This window comes from Pinus tabuliformis, chromosome 9 (genome assembly GCF_031772625.1).
Source record: "Pinus tabuliformis cultivar Carrire ecotype Pingquan chromosome 9, CPIR1, whole genome shotgun sequence".
NCBI classification, from domain to species: Eukaryota; Viridiplantae; Streptophyta; class Pinopsida; order Pinales; family Pinaceae; genus Pinus; species Pinus tabuliformis.
The window spans coordinates 478,609,727-478,631,221 of record NC_142307.1 but is presented as its reverse complement, the minus strand read 5'-3'; positions in this window follow the sequence as shown (position 1 = coordinate 478,631,221).

Below are 21,495 nucleotides of genomic sequence, written 5' to 3'. Positions count from 1 at the left end.
GGTAGAGAACATAAATATTTCCAACAAGCAATCGACATAATAAACGTAGAATCGCCTTCGTCAACAACAGTATGAAACACTCGTCTGGTTTTGAAAAAACTGGAATCTGAAATGCCATTTGATGTGGGATTCTACGTATATGACTCTCAATATCAAAGCTAATTAAACTAGAGTCTTACGGATAAATAGCTCCAATGGCTAACAAAAATATATTTCATTGTGTTGGACATGTTTGCAGCACTTCAAGAGCTAACATTGCGGAAGGAGACATAGCCAGGTCTTCAACAATGTTATAATTTTGTGCAGCTCTAGCATGTGGATTGAAAGTTTATTTTTGAAGCACACCTTCGGGAGGTGGTCGAATCATCATGTTAGGATTCAGTTTCTTGATATGTAATGGTTCATAAGGAGCATGAGCAATTGAACTTGAAGGTTGACCATATGAACTAGTCTCGTTCCCATTGACCACATGATCTTTAGATTGGTAATCTTTTGATCTGGTATCTACCATAACTTTATGCAAAGACATCATCATGATATCTTGCGATGCAGAAGAATAAGATGTGTTATGAGAAACCATTTTTTTGTCTTCAGAAGGAAATGGATCCTTCAAAACAGCAAGAGTCGGAGAACCTTTAATGAATTTTGAAACTTTTTCCTGTTGTGGGCATTCCCTCGTATAATGATCCTCATTGAAAATAAGGAAAGGATAGCAACTTTTATGTTTCTCGTCAGTAGGTTTATTTTTAGTGGGTTTCTCTTTCGAAGAATAATTTTTTTCGATTTACCCTTCCACTTCTTTTTACTTCGGACGATTGAATCTTGTTGATACATTATTCTACAAAATTAATTTCGAAAATAGTTTCGGGAGCAAATCTTTCATTGGGTGAATCTTGTATGGCCAAAGTATGAGTAATTTTAGAATTTTTGGTTTTCCCCTTAGACTGTTGGCTAACAGAACCTATTATACCATCAATGGCATTAGATCTTGTCTGGTCATTTATTGGGCACAATAAATTCAAGATTTTTTCATACAATGTGTCGGATTGATTATAGACTAAGTCTAAATACTGGGCACAAGAAATTACCTGCTCTTCGATCATGACACCCCCCTTAGCAACATCTTTGGTAATAACGGGAATTAATGACTTCGTAAACCATTCAGCTAAAATCTGATATGGAATAAAAAATTTGACTAGGGTCTATGTCTCCATTCATGGATATGATCAGAAATGTTAGTTGATTTTGATTGTTTTAAGGAAGTCAATAGTTTGGTACAAGTATCATAATGAATTGGTAGCTAAAAATGGGTTAGAAATGTTTTTGTTAGAGAGTCGAATGTTGGCATTATGACTGATGTGTTTTCCTTGATGGAAACCTACTTGATGAGTTGTCCTTTGATGCAAACCAACTTGATACAAATGTCAACGGGATGTGTCTATAGATGAGACAGAGAGTTTTGGCAAAGGGATAACAGTTCAGAGGCAGAGGAATGACAAAGATGAAATTTCAAGAAGTATACATGGGTTCTGTTAAGAAAATCCGCGTACAAATGTGAGTATGAAGAAGTAAAGGAGCGTATAGTTTCCACACCATGGTATCATAAATAGCAAGGGTACTTACCATGGTATTTCCCTGTGGTATTGAGATTAGCAATGGATATTTGATCTCATCTAAGAATACCATCGACATTAGTATAGTTTTGACCTGTGGTGTTGGATAAGGTCTAAGCTATATAAGGAGACGAAGATCAAAGTGATAGAGTGTGCAAGTGATGAAATATGCATGTAATGGGTTGTTGATGTTTTGCTTGATCTAAAACTAAGTATGCACCCAGGAATTTGATGATGGATCAGATCCAATATATTTGAGATGACAATCTTGCTTATAAGGTGATTTGATCTGTGTTGATAGTGTCTTAACGCGTGATTTTTCTGTGTATGTCGAGATCTGGGTATGTTTTAAGTTATGTGTTGCACCGAAGGCTTGAGTTAGAAATTACAGATTTTTACGCGGGTTTTATAGCCTGAAAGGTGTGTACACATGTGGTTGTGATACTGGTAAGTCATGTATATTTCCTTATCTATACGTGGGTTTGTTTCATGTAAAGCATGTATACATGCAGATATGCTTTGAGGAAAGTGCGTACAAAAACTAGGGTTTTTGATGAAAATGATGTCTGATTAGTTTAATCAGTCTTGTTGTATTTTATTTGTCTGTCACTAAAGTCTTCTTAATGGTCTGGGCTTGACAACAATGTTTAAAAGATAAATTGACTGATTTAAGAATGTTGAAGATACTTGTTGTTTTTTATTGAATTTCAGAGAAGGTTATGTGATTATTTCAGAATGATGCATTGGTTTTGTGTATGATGCTGTGTTTAGTTCAAGATGACAATGGTTCGCTTTCAGGATTTAATGGTTTAAGATCTATACGTGGGTATGCTTCACGGAAATCGCATACACACGTGGGTTTGCTACTATAAATTAGCATATATATTTTGATATATGGTTCATCAGGGTTTGCAGTAACAAAATCTGGTTTCTGTGATGTGCAGTATGTTGATTGGTATTATGGTTATAATGATCTCACTATTCTGGTTGTTTAAGTTTGGGCTTCAGTTGATTGTTTGAGTTTTGGTTGATTCGGTTGATTCAGTGATTGGGTTTTAGTTGATGGTTGATTTAGTTGGGTCAGAGATTTATTGTTTTGGATGATAATTGAGTGATTTGTTGCAATGATCATTTTAAGTTTTGATATCTTTCTTTGGGCTTAAATGTTGATAGTGGGTCCAGTCTGAAAATTTGATGAAACACGGCCTACAAGTCTGATGTGTTGTAGCAAGTGGATCTAGTATGAAAATTTATGAAACATTGTCCCTGAAGGTGTTGAGGGTTGGAGCCTTCAATGAGGAAGTTGAATCTTCCTTCCAGTGGTATCTAGTAAATCAGATTAGGGGGTTGGAGCTCCCTTCTGGTGGGTGTCAATAAACGAGACCAGGGGGTTGGAGCTCCCTTTTAGTGGGTGCTGGAGAATGAGCGAAGGTTGTAGCCTTCTGCAGGTAGGTTCTTGCATGTTGGTATATGTCTGTGTCAGTACAATATTGTAAGAAGTTTTTCTTTATATTAAAAATAAGACAGAGACAACAACAACAGTGGTATTTTCTCACATTGGGTTTCCACCTTAAATCTTGGTGTTCACGTGTGTTTCTTATGTGTGATGGTTTATATTGTTCTTATTTCACATGGTTACTGTCTGCTTAATGTTTAATGAAGTACTAATGCACGAGCTTAAGATAAACAAAAGATGAATTAATTGAAAAGGTAAGTTTACTAGATGTACACTAGTTGTTTGAATAACAATCACATACATAATCGGGTTGCCTTCAATAAAGTCACGTACAAAAATCTAGATATGGAATTGAAAAGTTTAATGATTTGAAAATATTGATTCACCCCACCCCCCTCTCAGTATTTCTCCCAACAATTGGTATCACATCAGGTCCTTCAGAGGAAGCTTGATCGCTTAAAGGAGATCCGTCAAGATAATGGGTAAAAGTGAAAGTAAGCACTCTAAAGAGAAAACAGATTAAAAATGATGCCTCTAGAAGAAGTAAATCAAGGCAAGCTATAATCAATGGACAATATAGATGTGCCTATGTTGAGCAAAGATAATTATCAATAATGGAAAAAAAATATGAAGTATAATCTAATGAATATCGATGTTTGGCATTTGGTGTGCAATGATTACACCAAGTTTCCTCCATCAGACAAGGAAGTGCAAAAGAACAGTAAGGCTTTGAGTAACATATTTTGTAGCATATCTGATTCAATATTGAATAAGGTTATGCATTATACTACTGCAAAGCAAATGTGGGATAAGCTACAAGCAATACATGAAGAAGTCTAAAAGGAAGATTCCTCATGTAATCCTATATCTAGCAATGTGTCCAAAATGAGAGATGGAGTTGTTGATTCAAAAGAAGATAGGTTAGAAGAAATTTTTGGTCTTAGAACAAAACTTGATCTTGCTTTGAAAAAGATTGTTAATCTTAAAGATAAGTTTCAGGCTTATGATAACAAGTATCATGCTGGTATGGTGTCTAACGAATATTGTGAAGGTCTTGAAGTTGAGGTTGTCTCTCTAAAATCAGATAAGAGAAATGAAGAACTACTTCATGCATTTGAAGAACAAGAAAATGGGTGAAGAGATTCTCAAGTTAAAACAAAAAATTGAGGAAGGAAATAAGGTTGAAGAAATTATGAAGAAATAGTATCTAGAAAGGAAAAGAAATATAAAGTTGAGGTAAACATCCTAAAAGGTAAATTAGAAGAAAAAGATAAACATTTGCGATTTCAAGATAGTACTAAGATTTTGGATAATATTCTTAGTAGTCAAAGGTCTCTTGCCATAAAATTTGGTCTTGGTTTTCATGTAATTGTTAAAGGAGAATCTAGTTCACTAGATGAGGCAAGGAATCCTCATGCAAAATCGGAAATGTTAAACAAAGAGATAAGAAGTCAACCTCATCAGCGACCAAGGAAACAAAATATTCAAAGGAAATCATTTACTCCTAACTATAGAAGCGTTAATCAATTTTCTCCTCTGATCAATAATGTTGAATGTCCTATATGTCATAATTATGGTCGCGTTGTAGCCAACTGCAAAAGTAGAATGTTTCAAGCTAATAACCACCTCACGGAAATATCATCAGCTTCCGGTACTTTAAGGGATATAGTTTTGCTTGCAATATGTTTGGTCACAAATCCATTGATGACAATAGAAGGAATATGAAAAAAGTATATGGATCGTCACAGACAACATGGTAAGCAACCATAAAAGAATGTTAGAAGACCTGAAAAGGATGGATCCACCATTTCTCACAATCTGTGGGAAAAAGAAGAATAAATAAGGTGTAGTCTTTCACTCTGCTCATTTAAATATGAAGATGAATGGTACATAGATAGTGGATGCTCTCATCAGATGACTAGATATACGATTAAAATGGAGTCTCTCAGGAAACACCAACATGGTAATGTTATTCTTGGAACTAATGTTTCAACAAAAGTTCTAGGACAAGGTAAAGCCAGAATTAATAAAACTAGAGGAGCAGTTGATGCTTTATTAGTTCAAGGGATAAAGCATAATATTCTAAGTGTAGGTAAAATGGGAGATAAGGGAAATATAATTGTGTTTACACCAACCAAGTGCAATGTTATGAATGAATTAACTGAAAAAGTCACAGTAAGAGGATATAGAAATCGAGACAAATTATATGTATTTGAAGAATGGAATTCTCATAAATCTGAGAAAGATTCAGACTCAAAGTAAAATAAGATGGTTCTTATTGCAATCCCTTATTCTTAATGAATATTTTTAACAATGACTATAGAAGTGGTGAGAGGTACTTGACCTCATGAAAATAGAAGATGATTATCAGGTCCACAGAATTAGTGTTGTGTAATGTCAGGGGGAGTAATACATGTTTGTCTTGATGATAATTCCCATGGTTGTTTTTTATTTTCATGCTGCTTATAGTGCCTCTAGTGTAGTAACAATGCACATGTACAGACATAACAAACTCAGGGGGAGTTGAAGGTGTGAAATTTCAATATTTCACTTTTTGTATGTGGATCCTATAAAGAAAAGTCATGTGTATATGTGAGTTTTGAACTAAACAATTGTGTATATCTTGGTATGATGAAGAAACAGTGGGACAAACTCGGGAAAAGGGTATAATATGCTTCAGTCAATTATTGTTTTCCTATTGTTTGCCTTTCCTGTTCTGATGGTGGATGATTACAGTCTTTTGTTGATATTTAGAAGTTCTTTTGGCCTTTATAAGTTGTTGATACCTTGATGGATGACTAGTTGATCAAGATACTTTGATGATTGTTACTGATATATGACATGATATGATCAGATCTAACAGTGAACATTTGGCACAGGTTCGGGGGGAGCATTTTCTATGCTTCTAATAATGCATTGATTGGAATTATGTTTGTGATGATACTTATGTTGCTAAAGTTCTTAATCATGATATATGCTTGAGTTGCATATTGGTGAAATAAGTTCTTGATGAAGTGGTGTTGGTGTAATAATTCTTCTTTGTATGAATAATGATGTTACTAAGACATGGTTATTATGCTACTGCTACATTTGTTGGATGATACTTGGAAACATGGAATTTTTTATGATGATTAAGAATGATGCTACATTGCCCTATCTTACATTATGATGATATGCTTGTTGTTGTTTCTGCATACGTGGTCACAGGTTGATGATATTGAGGCTACATTTTCTTATCTTGCGAATTGATGATGGAAATGTACAGGTTATTGTTATTGGTGTTGTTGATAGATGCTTATGGTGTAGATCATATGTGGCATATGATAGTTATTGATGACTATCATAGTCTTATTGAGGTCTTTGATCTTGGTTATGAATGTCATACATGTCATTTGATGAAAAGGTCAAGTAAATACCTATGATGTACTCATTGTAAAATTCAGTCATGTATGGACTATTGCGGTCAAATCTTTTTGGGTATGTGAAATTTGTAACCCCATTGTGCTTGGGAGGTTGATGTAATCATGAAGTCAAATATGTAAACCCACTGTGATTGAGCGATTGATGTAAGTTTGAGTCCTTGGTGATAGGAAAATTCATATTCAGTTGATTCATAGAGTTATGTACTTCATCGTACATCCGTTAGAAATTTTAGCATGTTCTTAGGGGGAGTGTGGTCAATATTCAGTACTCATCAGTTCATATCTACAACGCTCAAGAGAGAAGCCTTCATTTAGCATTGATCAACCCTTTTCTCTTGATGTCAAAGGGGGAGAGTAACTTGGAGTTTGAAAATCTTGGTGCTTAGCTTGATGTGTTTTATAGGTATCTACAGGTTGTGGTGACCAAACACCAAAGTGGTTGCAATCAAGTCCAAAGGGGTGTATTGTTGGAATTATGATTAGTGTGTTGTCCTTGATGGAAACCTACTTGATGAGTTGTCCTTTGATGGAAACCAAGTTGATACAGATGTCAACAAGATGTGTCTATAGATGAGACAAAGCATTTTGAAAAAGGGATAATATTTCAGAGGCAGAGGAATGACAAAGATGAAAATTCAAGAAGTATACACGAGTTATGTTAAGCAAATCCGCGTACACACACGAGTATGAAGAAGCAAAGGAGCGTACAGTTTCCACACCATAGTATTACCCTGTGGTATTGAGCCCAAAAACGGATATTTGATCCCATCAAAGAATACCATTGACATTAGTATGGTTTTGACCTGTAGTATTAGATAAGGGCTAAGTTATATAAGGAGATGAAGATCAAAGTGATAGAGTGTGCAAGTGATGAATATTTTATGAAGTATTATATTTGAAGCAACTATGCATGTAATAGGTTGTTGATGTTTTGCTTGTTCTAAAAATAAGTATGCACCTGGGAATTTGATGATGGATCAGATCCAATAGATCTTAAATTACAATCTTGCTTATGAGGTGATTTGATTTGTGTTGATAGTTTCTTGACACATGATTTTTCTGTGTATGTCGAGATCTAGGTATGTCTGAAGTTTTGTGTTGTAGTGAAGGTTTGAGTCAGGAATTGGAGATTTGTACATAGGTTTTATAGCCTGAAAGTTGCATACACATGCGGGTGTGATATTGGTAAGTCGCGTATATTTCTTGATCTATACGCGGGTTTTTTTCCTCAAAAGCATGTATACACGCATATATGCTTTGAGGAAAGCATGTATAGAAACTAGGGTTTTTGATGAAAAGTATGTCTGATCAGTTTAATCAATCTTGTTGTGTTTTTGCTATCTGTCAATGAAGTCTTCTTGATGATATGGGCTTAACAGTAATGTTTAAAAGATGAATTGATTGATTGAATAATGTTGAATATACTTGTTTTTTTTTATTGAATTGAAGAGAAGGTTCTGTGATTATTTCATAATGATGAAATGGTTTTGTGTATGACATAGTTTTTAGTTCAAGATGACAGTGGTTCACTTTCAGGATTCAGTGGTTTAAGATCTATACGTGGGTATGCTTCATGGAAAGCGTGCACACACGCGGATTTGCTACTGTAAAGTAGCGTATATATTTTGATATATGGTTGATAAGGGTTTGTAGTAACAAAATCTATTTTCTGTGATGTTCAGTATGTTGATTGGTATTCTGGTTACAGTGATCTAACTGCTCTGGTTGTTTAAGTTTGGGTTTCAGTTGATTGGTTGATTTTGTTCATTTAGTGATTACGTTTAAGTTGATGGTTGATTCAATTGGGTCAGAGATTGATTGTTTCAAATGATGATTAAGTGATTTGTTGCAGTGATCAGTTTCAATTTTCATATTTTTTTTGGGCTTAAATGTTGGTAGTGGGTCCAGTCTGAAAATTTGCTGAAACGTGGCCTACAAGTTGTGATGTGTTTTAGAAGGTGGATCCAGTATGAAAATTTACGAAACATGGTCCCTAGAGGTGTTGAGGGTTGGAGCCTTCAATGAGGGAGCTGAAGCTTCCTTCCATTGGAAGCTGGTAAATCATATCAGGGGGTTAGAGCTCCCTTCTGGTGGGTGTCGATAAACGAGATCAAGAGGTTAGAGCTCCCTTCCAATGGGTGCTCGAGAACGAGTGAAGGTTGTAGCCTTCTGCAGGTGGGTTCCTACGTGTTATTATAAGTCTGTGTTAATACAATATTGTAAGAATATTTTCTTTATATTAAAAAGAAGACAGAGACGAAAACAACGGTGGTTTTTTCCCACATTGGGTTTCCACCTTAAATCCTAGTGTTCATGTGTGTTGCTTATGTGTGATGGTTTATTTTGTTCTTACTGCACATGGTTACTATATGTTTAATGTTTAATGAAGTATTGATGCACTAGATTAAGATAAACAGAAGATGAATTAATTGAAAAAGTAATTTTACTGGATGTACGCTAGTTGTCTAAATAATAGTCGTGTACGTATGTGAGTTTCCTTCAAGAAAGTCGCGTATAGAAATATGGATATGAAATTGAAAATTTAATGATTTGAAAATAGTGATTCACCCCCCGCCCCCTCTCAGTATTTTTCCCAACATTGAAGTTATGGAAAGAAGCGTGAGGTAGCTCAATGTACCATTTGGCTTCCGAACTGATTAAATTTCATTGGAAGAGCTGGAGTAAGATAGAATCGTCGATTAAAGAATTTGATGCACACAAAAGATGATATGTCATCACATGATTAGATGGGTCTTCTCTTGATTTTCCTTCAAATTTGGGTATGTCACTCGGTAACTTGGTGGGAATCGCCAACCAAAAAGGATAATAATAAATAGGATCGTTTGTTAGCCAAGATAAATCAGGAAAATCTAGGGTTACAATGGATGGTAAGTGTCGGTTAGGGTCTTGCTGTAGAGTTTGATAATCTTGTGGGTTAAATCCAACTCCTGGAGGAGGATAAGCTAGATATCCTTGAACAACCTGTGTAGTTGGAATTGAGATTCCACTAGGGTGAACCATACCAGGTTGAGGTTGAACAAGGACTTGATAAGTATGGCCAGGGTATGGTTGAATCTAGAAAGGTTGAGCTTGTAAAGGTTAACCTTGAACAAATTGACTTTGAACAGGTTGACTTTGTATAAATTAACCTTAAAAAGGTTGGTTTTGGAAAGCTTGACCTTGTAAATGTGGACTTTGAAAAACCTGTCCTTGAAAAGGTGAAACCTGATAATCTTGACCTTGAAAAGGTACTTGCATTGTTCTTGTACCTGAACTTCCAATAGGAATATATGGTGTAGAATGGATGATGTGACCAGTTTGATAAGCAAAAACCTGGGGGATTGTCTGTGTAGTTTGAGGAACAAGAATTTGAGGGGTAACTAGAACGGTCTGAGATGAACTTAGGACTGGTTGTGAAATAGGTGTCTAAACAAGTGTTTGAGGTGCACTCTGAACATGTTGTTGTATGGGTTGTTGAACAGGTGGTTAGACTGGTTGTTGAACAAGTGTTTGAGGAATTCCTTGAACAGGATGCTGGAAAGGTACAACAATATTCGAAATAGACATTTGAGGAATAGGTTGTCCAGTAGGATGGACAGGTTGATAAGTTGGAACTTGTGGAGCAACTAGACCAAATTGTTGAGAAAAAGCAGGGTTCCAAATAGTGTTCCTCCTAGGATAAGGAGTACCAATCAAAGGTTGAGCTATAGCAGGTTAACCACGACTGAGATGAGGTATCTGACCATAATTTCTAGTAAAACGTTGACATGTAACCGTAGGATAAGATCCGACAACAAGTTGTCCTCCAGGTGGAGGATAAGGTAGTTTCCCCCTAGGCAAGTAATAAACACTAGTTGGGGTTACTTTAGGGTTACCTAATTTAACAAATACAATGTGAATATATTGGCCTAGTACCATAGATGCTTCAGGCATGGATGACATGCTCTAAACAATAGATGTAGATAAACTAGATGACCAAGTAGAAGGTTAAGGAGAAGGATTAGCTCCTGAAAAGGTCCCAGTAGGTGACTGGTATCCAGGAGGAACTGATGGACCACCATACAATAGTGATTTCGGGGAGCTGGTAAACATAGATGAATCAATAGGTTGGCTCCCAATAGGAATTTCTGACATGGTTCTTCTCGGTGAATAAAAAGGAATGCGATGAGGTGGAAATCTAGGACCTAAAAATTTCAAAGGGGTAGAATACTAAGGATCAGGTCGGAAAGGATCGAAAGGAACTCTTGGAAAAATTCACCGGTGGTAACTGGATTACGAGGTGAATCTTCCTTCTCATTCCCAGTAATATATTCAATGTTAATCAATCCAGGAGGTAATCCAGTCATAATTATCAACTTCCTTCGAGGTGAAGGTGGAGCAGGAGTAGGAGCTAAAATAGCTGAAGGTGATTCAAGTTGAGAAATATCAGACGCAGGTTCTTCTACAACTGGTTTGTTTAGTTCAATGTATGAAACTTCACCAGTACTAAATTCAGTTTGAACTACTTCAGTAATTTCTGGGCCAGAATGAACTAAGCCTGATTCTACTTCTTGCGTTGGATTCACTTCGGTTTCTACTATCTCAGAATGTAAAACTGTAGATGTTTCAAGTTTTTTGAGGTTCCATATCCTGTTGATTTTGACCTTTCAGTTTTTATCTTTTCTAATTGACTAGGTGTATATTCAGGGGATTTACCCTGCATTCTACACGACTACATTGGTGAATCATTGTTACACAATAAATTGTCACCATCCTTGTTACTCCTCTTGTCGTACTTTGGAGGACTCATCCCAGGAGTTATAAGAAGTGACAAAGTCTAAAAACACTTGCATTATGTTCCCCTGAGTGTGTACTTCATGTTCCCTGAAGACACCTTCTGCAAATTACCCCTGAAAAGTGCTCTTTTTCAAGTGGTGCGAGTTCCCAGTGTCTCACCCGCGCCAATGATAGAAATCCTCAAAAGAGGGCGCGACTATTGGCGCTCTGTCTTAGAGCATCGGTCGCGCCAACCAAATTTGGTCATGCTTTTTGCCTTAATGCACGCCCGACTGTTGTTTCCTTCATTACATGGAGCTTTTTGAGAATAAAAAATCAGTCTTATGTCGAGCTCTATCCTATCTCCATCTTTTATGGCTTTCGGGGATAATGTTAATCCACATTGGGTGTCCCGGTTCATTGTATCCTCCTCCCTTCTTCGTCTATATAAGCTTGTCCTCATGCATTTGACAAGCTAGTCTTTGGAGTTAATGGCTCAAGTTCTAGTTCCGAGTTCTGAGTTTTGAGAGTGAGTTCTGAAGTGCTAGAGTTCTTGAGTTAGAGATAGTGAAGCATAGAGAGGTGATGCTGCCGATTGCAAGACACACATAGCTGCCCGCCCAGACAGAGGAGAGGTTCAGCGTCAGAACCTTGGTTGTACTCTTCTCTTTTTATCATTAATAATAGAAGACTACTATTATGGTTCCACTTTCATCGTTTACATGGTGTTTGATGTAAAGTTATGTCCTTTCTGACTGACATATAATTGCCTATATCAGATTTCACGCTTGTGTTTGTATCGTTCTCCATGTGTGCAGGTGTCCGTTCGCGAGGATAGCGAAGGATTGTGACCGGCCAGGACCAGGGAACGAAAGTGGCTCCGCTTCATCAACACTAGCGTTGGACCCCAAGTAGGTCCTTCTTTACCTCTTTTTGTTATTTGCAGTTAGGAACCTGCGTAGTAGCTTTGATTGATTGTCGCTAGACCCCTGTTGGGCTAGTGGGATCGCTTCTGTCCGCAGAAGGGATTTACCTATCCGACAATTTGGCGACTCCACTGGGGAACGCTATTTGTTTTGCATGTTAATTTTCTCTTGCTTGCTTGAGCCTATGAGCTTTCTGGGTCAGTTGTGAGCTTGCTTTTTACTGTTTGATCCATCTGAATACTGTCAGCCTGACCTGAGGTCGTGGTATTTTTTTTTAGCTGCCAAACTTAGTTGGCGCGGTTTTTCATCCAACAGTCGCGCCAGTTGGCACAGGTTGCAGACTGACAGTCGCGCCAATCGACTGTTAGCGCAAGTTGCAGGCTGACAGTCACGCCAGCTCTATGATTTTTGCCTGTATGATTGGTTGGAAGCTCTTTTAGCTCAAATTGTTGGTTTTTTATAGTGTCTAGAAGTGTGTTGGACCTCTGGTTGACTGGTTGTGCCTTGATCCTTCAGTTGTTTGAGTGATTCACTTCTAGCCTGTCTGAAGCTTACTCCACTTCATCGCATGGTCCATTGAAAAGTCTTTGTGTTCTTCCTTAGTTCGTCTTGGTGTTTTAGAATTGGTCATATTTCTATCAAGTGAATTCTGTTTATCTGTACTTGTGAATATCTCTTAAATTTGCTTGCATGCATCATGTCATCTTAAAGGAAGGAAAAACAAAAAATCTTTTGCATTATAGTAGTTAGCTTTTTTTGATTTATTTCTTTTAAAAAGAAAAAGAAAAGAAAGATTTTCATTCCTTGTTATTAGCTGCATTAGGATCTTTGTTTTTGCTGAGTGATCACTTCGTTTGTGAAAAAATCTCTACTTTCCTGTAGATAGGATTCATCGAATGGAATGATATATTTTTGGCATGTAGTTTGCATTTAGCAAGTTTCTGAGAGATCACATATGGTAGGACCAAAAACTGAAACTTAATTCAAGATAAACTCTAAAATCAACTGAATGAACATAACAACGCATTGGAACCTAACGTGAACATTCTAGAGGTCTAGGTAGAGACTTGTTCCGGCGTCTTTAAACCTGGTAGTTTATCGTCGAGTGGTTGGGTGATTCCTCCATGGTGAAACGATAGGTGCCAATACGGACTGTGCTCCCACGTACCATCGCGTATATATTGGGGGACCCCACTAGGCTATTAACCTTTATCCATAGGAAGCCATGTCAGCCGCCCTATGATTCGCAATGCAGTGAACACAACATTCACGAAGATTGACCACCTGTACCCTAAAAAGTATTCTGTGGTTTTGCGAAAAGTTTGGCACACCTTCTGCCTAGTTCTCCAGAGCAGTCACTTTTGATCCTTTTCAGACTCCCTAAATGAAAAGGTGCCAGTGAGCGTCTTGTCACTTCGTGCTCATTAAACATTCGAAGGAGACTAGAGTCATCTTTTATCCTTTTCTCGACTCTTAAAAAATGAAAAGGTCAAGTTTAATGTCTTAAAATTTATTTGCCCACGATAACATTTACCCAATTAGATTTTGTGTGCGTTAGTCTGAGTAGGATTCTTTTATCGCTAAAATGGCATCCTTCTCTCGGCCCACCGGCCAAGGTGTTCCCCCTGATGGAAACCCCAGTCCACTTCCTTCTAGTGTAAATGTCAGTGTTCAGTATATCGCAACTTTGTCTTTACCTGGGATAACCATCGGTTTGCCCGTATGGTTGTTTTCAAACTCGGTGGTCTCGAGTGTGATAACTCCTGTTCCACCACCACCTCCTACACCCAAACAACATCATGTTGATTCCAAGGAGGACCCCTCTCCTTCTTCGCCTACTGCTGCGTCCTCATCTTCTACTTCGCTTGGTGAAACTTTGGATTCAAGTAACCAGGTGGCTAAGAAGAAGAAGAAGAAGACCAAAAAGAAGAAGTCTCCTAAAGGAAAGGTCGTATCTACCCCGAGTATACCTCAAGTAGACCCACCTTCTGCTCCTCCGCGGAAGGCTAAGTTCCCTTGTCAATTATGCAAGAAAGACCATTTCCTTACTGATTGTCCTGGGGTTTCCAGGGTCCTAGACATATGGTCCCATGACCCGACTCGCCCCTCCTCGTCGCAGATTGACGATACCTTACCAACTGGTAAGGGAAAGGGAAAGGTTCGTTTCCCTTGTCGACTTTGTCAAGGTAATCATCTCCTTCGCCTTTGTCCACTTCTGGATGAAGCCTCCCGTCTTTTGGAAAGTCTGTCGACTCCCTTACCACAACTACCTGCCGGATACCAACGTCTTTCTGCAACCACAGATCATCTCTCCACTAACCAAGAGATCAAGCATGATTCCTCTTTGGTTCCGCCTGCTCTTCCCGAACCTGGCTGTGTTCAGCCCGTTCTAGACCAGTCCCTGGTCGGAAAAAGTGTTGATATACCTTCATCGTCTATCCACCACTTTGTTCCGGGAGTTTTTATCACTAAGGATAAACCACCTGAATCCAAACCAGACGAAAGTCCAAAGGTCCAGATCACAAGTGACCTGGTCTTTCAAGAGGTCCAGATAACAGTTGACCCCGTTTTGCCTTCAGAAGTTCCACCCTCAGATGATATTGTCACTAAGAATGACGACCACACCGTCCAAATTCTATTCATAAACACAGATGATCAAGTCAGTATCCCTCTCATTCCTTCGCACCAAGAAGGAAGTTTATCAGAGTCGTATCCGGCCGTTTATCCGGTTCCACCTCCAAGTAATCTTGTTGTTTCCTTCAATTGGGATCAACTAGAAAATCCTCGGTTACCCGCTTCCATACCTTTTCGAATTATAGTTCAAGTCCACCGAATGGTTATGGCCGGTACCGTTATTGATGAAGGATCTCCTGTGAGTATCCTGTCTTCAACAGCTTGGGAAGCACTTGGTTCGCCACTGCTTCTCCCTGAGGTGAGAAACCTTACAGGTTTCCATCGAGAAACCACTCGAACTTTAGGACTTCTTCCCAATGTACCCATTACATTAGAAGGGAAGACAGTTCAAATGGGCGTCATGGTAATCCAAGGTCCGTTAGATTACAATTTACTCCTTGGACGAGACTATATTTTTCGTATACGTGCAATTGTGTCCTCACTCTTCAGAGTGATGTGTTTTCCGCACGAAGGAAGGACAATCAAGGTCATAGACCAACTTTCGTTCCCCGGTTCACACTTCACGTATAGTCATTTACCATTCCTAAATGGTCTTATTTCCACAGGAAATGCCCCATCAACCGGTCCGTCATTCTGATGACGGCCGCCGACCCGGGCGTGTGACTGAAGCCCGGGGGGCATGCATCCTCCTTTTCAAAATCGAGTCTTTCCAACTCAATCTTCATTCCATCCACTCCGTGAATGACATGAAGTTTGGGGGGCATGTATCTCGATTCGTATTATTATGCTGGGGGCATGCAATTTTTTTTTTTTTAACAAGCATAGTTTTTCGTTTCAAGCTTGTGTAAACATGAAATCGAATCCAAGCAAAGTTCCCCACGGTTCAAGCTTGTGTAAAAATGAACCCATACCCATACCCAATTCACCCAATTCACATCTTGTGATTGCCGTTTATCTGCTAAGTTCTGCTAGATGAGCCTTGGTTGTTTCATTCCATCGCCACCATCTCTTTGGCCGATCATATGCTTTCACTTGGTTGTTCACCCTTTCCTGAGGAACCGTAGCGATGAGTGGTTTATTAGCCAGCCTCTTGACCATTACATGTTTTGAGAAGTTCCACCATTACCGGAACTAGTTGCTACCCTTTATACCACTCGTTCCTTCCGGACGAGTCGCCTTTATGCTCTTTTCTGACTCGTAAAATATGAAAAGATTGCCGAGTATTTTTCCTTTTTGACTCGTTAAAGAGAATAAAAATGGAGTTCCGCTTTAAGCTATTTTTCTGACCATTTAAAGAGAAAAGATTGCCGAGTTACTCCTCTTAACTCGTTAAACGCTAATAAGGGGTGGTCGTTTTAAGTTCTTTTTGTCGACTGTTAAAACATAAAAAGATTACCGGGTTTTGTCGTTTCAAACTCGTTAATGGTCATGAAACGACGTGTTCTTGACCGCTTTTTTACTTTTTAGGGTCAGGAACACTATTTACGAAAAGTACTCCTCGATCGTAATGGTCGGGCAGTTCTTTCGAGCATTGTTTTATACTTTTTCGGGCTCGGGAGACACAACTTTACGAAAAAGGACACCCCTGGAGTTTCCTTTTACGCTGTCTTTTCAAACTCTCTAAACATGAAAAGACGCCGAGTTCTTCCTTTGTCAGACTCGTTAAAACCTGATGACATCGGATTTTTTCAGAGTGACACATCACAAGCATATGCTACCCTCATCAAGCTTGTTAAAAATAACTGGGGTACTCGCCAGAAATGGTGGGGGAAAAGAAAATTTTGGAACCATAACCATTGTTGTGTCGGCAGTATGTCGCTCTTGAACATGGCACTCATCTGCTTTCGTGTCTGGGTGGGGATATCTCATCTCGTTTTTCACTGGCTTCCATGGATTTGGGTAATCCTATTTGACCTCTCATCTGCTCATTGCCTCGTCACCATGACCTTTGATCCATCGATGTCAAATACTGCCAATCCCACTATCGTGCCGCCGATATGTTCAAGAGAAGTTGACCTCTGAAAAGAAACAACCTCCATCTGATAGTTCACATAATCTTGATTCACAACATTATTTCTCTGTCTCGTGTCGATGATGTGGGAAACATTATGGCCCACCTTCGATCAAGGTCACTTCCTGTCGACCCCAGCTCATTATCCAGGAAGCTGATCTAGAGACTCCCTTCCGGTGCCTTGGAGCCTGCATGCCTTAATGGCAGGTTCTTCGTGTTCGACGTGAGGTTTTTCATCATTGGCCTCCGATCGAATGATTCTACGGGTGTTCGACATCAGCTCATTAATTTGCACACCGTAGATTGTACCTATAGTACCTTGAGGGCCATTGTCATTATTGGTGGTACCTCTCGCATCTGTTAACGGTTTCCACTATTGACTGGTAATCAGACGATGTTCATGCATGTTCGACTTCAGCTCATATATTTGCATGCTTGAACTTGTACTCTTGTTTGGGTCGAGATGGAGCACAAGACCCTGGATTGGGTCTATTGTAATCCAGGCATGATTCTTGATACATGACTCATTCATTGGATGGCTGCGACCATACTTGAGTCAATTCATTGATCCTAACTAGATGGCTGCGTCCATACTATGGATCTAGATTGTTTATGTACTCTCTTATGGATGGCTGCGACCATACCATGTACATCATGTAATTGAACTATCAGTCATATTTCTCAATGCAGATCCTCGGCGGTAGCTATATGTGTTCTTGTGTGTTCTTGTAAAGCATTTCACCCCTCTCTACCTCTCGGACTTCATGCTTTAGGGGGCATCTGTTACACAATAAATTGTCACCATCCCTGTTACTCCTGTTGTCGTACTTTGGAGGACTCATCCCAGGAGTTATAAGAAGTGACAAAGTCTAAAAACACTTGCATTATGTTCCCCTGAGTGTGTACTTCATGTTCCCTGAAGACACCTTCTGCAAATTACCCCTGAAAAGTGCTCTTTTTCCAGTGGCGCGAGTTCCCAGTGTCTCACCCGCGCCAATGATAGAAATCCTCAAAAGAGGGCGCGACTATTGGCGCTCTCTCTTAGAGCACCGGTCGCACCAACCAAATTTGGTCATGCTTTTTGCCTTAATGCACGCCCGACTGTTGTTTCCTTCATTACATGGAGCTTTTTGAGGATAAAAAATCAGTCTTATGTCGAGCTCTATCCTATCTCCATCTTTTATGGCTTTCGGGGATAATGTTAATCCACATTGGGTGTCCAGGTTCATTGTATCCTCCTCCCTTCTTTGTCTACATAAGCTTGTCCTCATGCATTTGACAAGCTAGTCTTTGGAGTTAATGGCTCAAGTTCTAGTTCCGAGTTCTGAGTTCTGAGAGTGAGTTCTAAAGTGCTAGAGTTCTTGAGTTAGAGATAGTGAAGCATAGAGAGGTGATGTTGCCGATTGCAAGACACACATAGCTGCCCGCCCAGACAGAGGAGAGGTTCAGCGTCAGAACCTTGGTTGTACTCTTCTCTTTTTATCATTAATAATAGAAGACTACTATTATGGTTCCACTTTCATCGTTTACATGGTGTTTGATGTAAAGTTATGTCCTTTCTGACTGACATATAATTGCCTATATCATATTTCACGCTTGTGTTTGTATCGTTCTCCATTTGTGCAGGTGTCCGTTTGCGAGGATAGCGAAGGATTGTGACCGGCCAGGACCAGGGAACGAAAGTGGCTCCGCTTCATCAACACTAGCGTTGGACCCCAAGTAGGTCCTTCTTTACCTGTTTTTGTTATTTGCAGTTAGGAACCTGCGTAGTAGCTTTGATTGATTGTCGCTAGACCCCTGTTGGGCTAGTGGGATCGCTTCTGTCCGCAGAAGGGATTTACCTATCCGACAATTTGGTGACTCCACTGGGGAACGCTATTTGTTTTGCATGTTAATTTTCTCTTGCTTGCTTGAGCCTATGAGCTTTCTGGGTCAGTTGTGAGCTTGCTTTTTACTGTTTGATCCATCTGAATACTGTCAGCCCGACCTGATGTCGTGGTATTTTTTTTTTTTTTTTAGCTGCCAAACTTAGTTGGCGCGGTTTTTCATCCAACAGTCGCGCCAGTTGGCGCAGGTTGCAGACTGACAGTCGCGCCAATCGACTGTTAGCGCAAGTTGCAGGCTGACAGTCGCGCCAGCTCTGTGATTTTTGCCTGTATGATTGGTTGGAAGCTCTTTTAGCTCAAATTGTTGGTTTTTTACAGTGTCTGGAAGTGTGTTGGACCTCTGGTTGACTAGTTGTGCCTTGATCCTTCAGTTGTTTGAGTGATTCACTTCTAGCCTGTCTGAAGCTTACTCCACTTCATTGCATGGTCCATTGAAAAGTCTTTGTGTTCTTCCTTAGTTCGTCTTGGTGTTTCAGAATTGGTCATATTTCTATCAAGTGAATTCTGTTTATCTGTACTTGTGAATATCTCTTAAATTTGCTTGCATGCATCATGTCATCTTAAAGGAAGGAAAAACAAAAAATCTTTTGCATTATAGTAGTTAGCTTTTTTTGATTTATTTCTTTTAAAAAGAAAAAGAAAAGAAAGATTTTCATTCCTTGTTATTAGCTGCATTAGGATCTTCGTTTTTGCTGAGTGATCACTTCGTTTGTGAAAAAATCTCTACTTTCTTGTAGATACGATTCAACGAATGGAATGATATATTTTTGGCATGTAGTTTGCATTTAGCAAGTTTCTGAGAGATCACATACGGTAGGACCAAAAACTGAAACTTAATTCAAGATAAACTCTAAAATCAACTGAATGAACATAACAACGCATTGGAACCTAACGTGAACATTCTAGAGGTCTAGGTAGAGACGTGTTCCGGCGTCTTTAAACCTGGTAGTTTATCGTCGAGTGGTTGGGTGATTCCTCCACGGTGAAACGATAGGTGCCAATACGGACTGTGCTCCCACGTACCGTCGCGTATATATTGGGGGACCCCACTAGGCTATTAACCTTTATCCATAGGAAGCCATGTCAGCCGCCCTATGATTCGCAATGCAGTGAACACAGCATTCATGAAGATTGACCACCCGTACCCTAAAAAGTATTCTGTGGTTTTGCGAAAAGTTTGGCACACCTTCTGCCTAGTTCTCCAGAGCAGTCACTTTTGATCCTTTTCGGACTCCCTAAATGAAAAGGTGCCAGTGAGCGTCTTGTCACTTCGTGCTCATTAAACATTCGAAGGAGACTAGAGTCATCTTTTATCCTTTTCTCGACTCTTAAAAAATGAAAAGGTCAAGTTTAATGTCTTAAAATTTATTTGCCCACGATAACATTTACCCAATTAGATTTTGTGTGCGTTAGTCTGAGTAGGATTCTTTTCTCGCTAAAATGGCATCCTTCTCTCGGTCCACCGGCCAAGGTGTTCCCCCTGATGGAAACCCTAGTCCACTTCCTTCTAGTGTAAATGTCAGTGTTCAGTATATCGCAACTTTGTCTTTACCTGGGATAACCATCGGTTTGCCCGTATGGTTGTTTTCAAACTCGGTGGTCTCGAGTGTGATAACTCCTGTTCCACCACCACCTCCTACACCCGAACAACATCATGTTGATTCCAAGGAGGACCCCTCTCCTTCTTCGCCTACTGCTGCGTCCTCATCTTCTACTTCGCTTGGTGAAACTTTGGATTCAAGTAACCAGGTGGCTAAGAAGAAGAAGAAGAAGACCAAAAAGAAGAAGTCTCCTAAAGGAAAGGTCGTATCTACCCCGAGTATACCTCAAGTAGACCCACCTTCTGCTCCTCCGCGGAAGGCTAAGTTCCCTTGTCAATTATGCAAGAAAGACCATTTACTTACTGATTGTCCTGGGGTTTCCAGGGTCCTAGATATATGGTCCCGTGACCCGACTCGCCCCTCCTCGTCGCAGATTGACGATACCTTACCAACTGGTAAGGGAAAGGGAAAGGTTCGTTTCCCTTGTCAACTTTGTCAAGGTAATCATCTCCTTCGCCTTTGTCCACTTCTGGATGAAGCCTCCCGTCTTTTGGAAAGTCTGTCGACTCCCTTACCACAACTACCTGCCGGATACCAACGTCTTTCTGCAACCACAGATCATCTCTCCACTAACCAAGAGATCAAGCATGATTCCTCTTTGGTTTCGCCTGCTCTTCCCGAACCTGGCTATGTTCAGCCCGTTCTAGACCAGTCCCTGGTCGGAAAAAGTGTTGATATACCTTCATCGTCTATCCACCACTTTGTTCCGGGAGTTCTTATCACTAAGGATAAACCACCCGAATCCAAACCAGACGAAAGTCCAAAGGTCCAGATCACAAGTGACCCGGTCTTTCAAGAGGTCCAGATAACAGTTGACCCCGTTTTGCCTTCAGAAGTTCCACCCTCAGATGATATTGTCACTAAGAATGACGACCACACCGTCCAAATTCTATTCATAAACACAGATGATCAAGTCAGTATCCCTCTCATTCCTTCGCACCAAGAAGGAAGTTTATCAGAGTCGTATCCGGCCGTTTATCCGGTTCCACCTCCAAGTAATCTTGTTGTTTCCTTCAATTGGGATCAACTAGACAATCCTCGGTTACCCGCTTCCATACCTTTTCGAATTATAGTTCAAGTCTACCGAATGGTTATGGCCGGTACCATTATTGATGAAGGATCTCCTGTGAGTATCCTGTCTTCAACAGCTTGGGAAGCACTTGGTTCGCCACTGCTTCTCCCTGAGGTGAG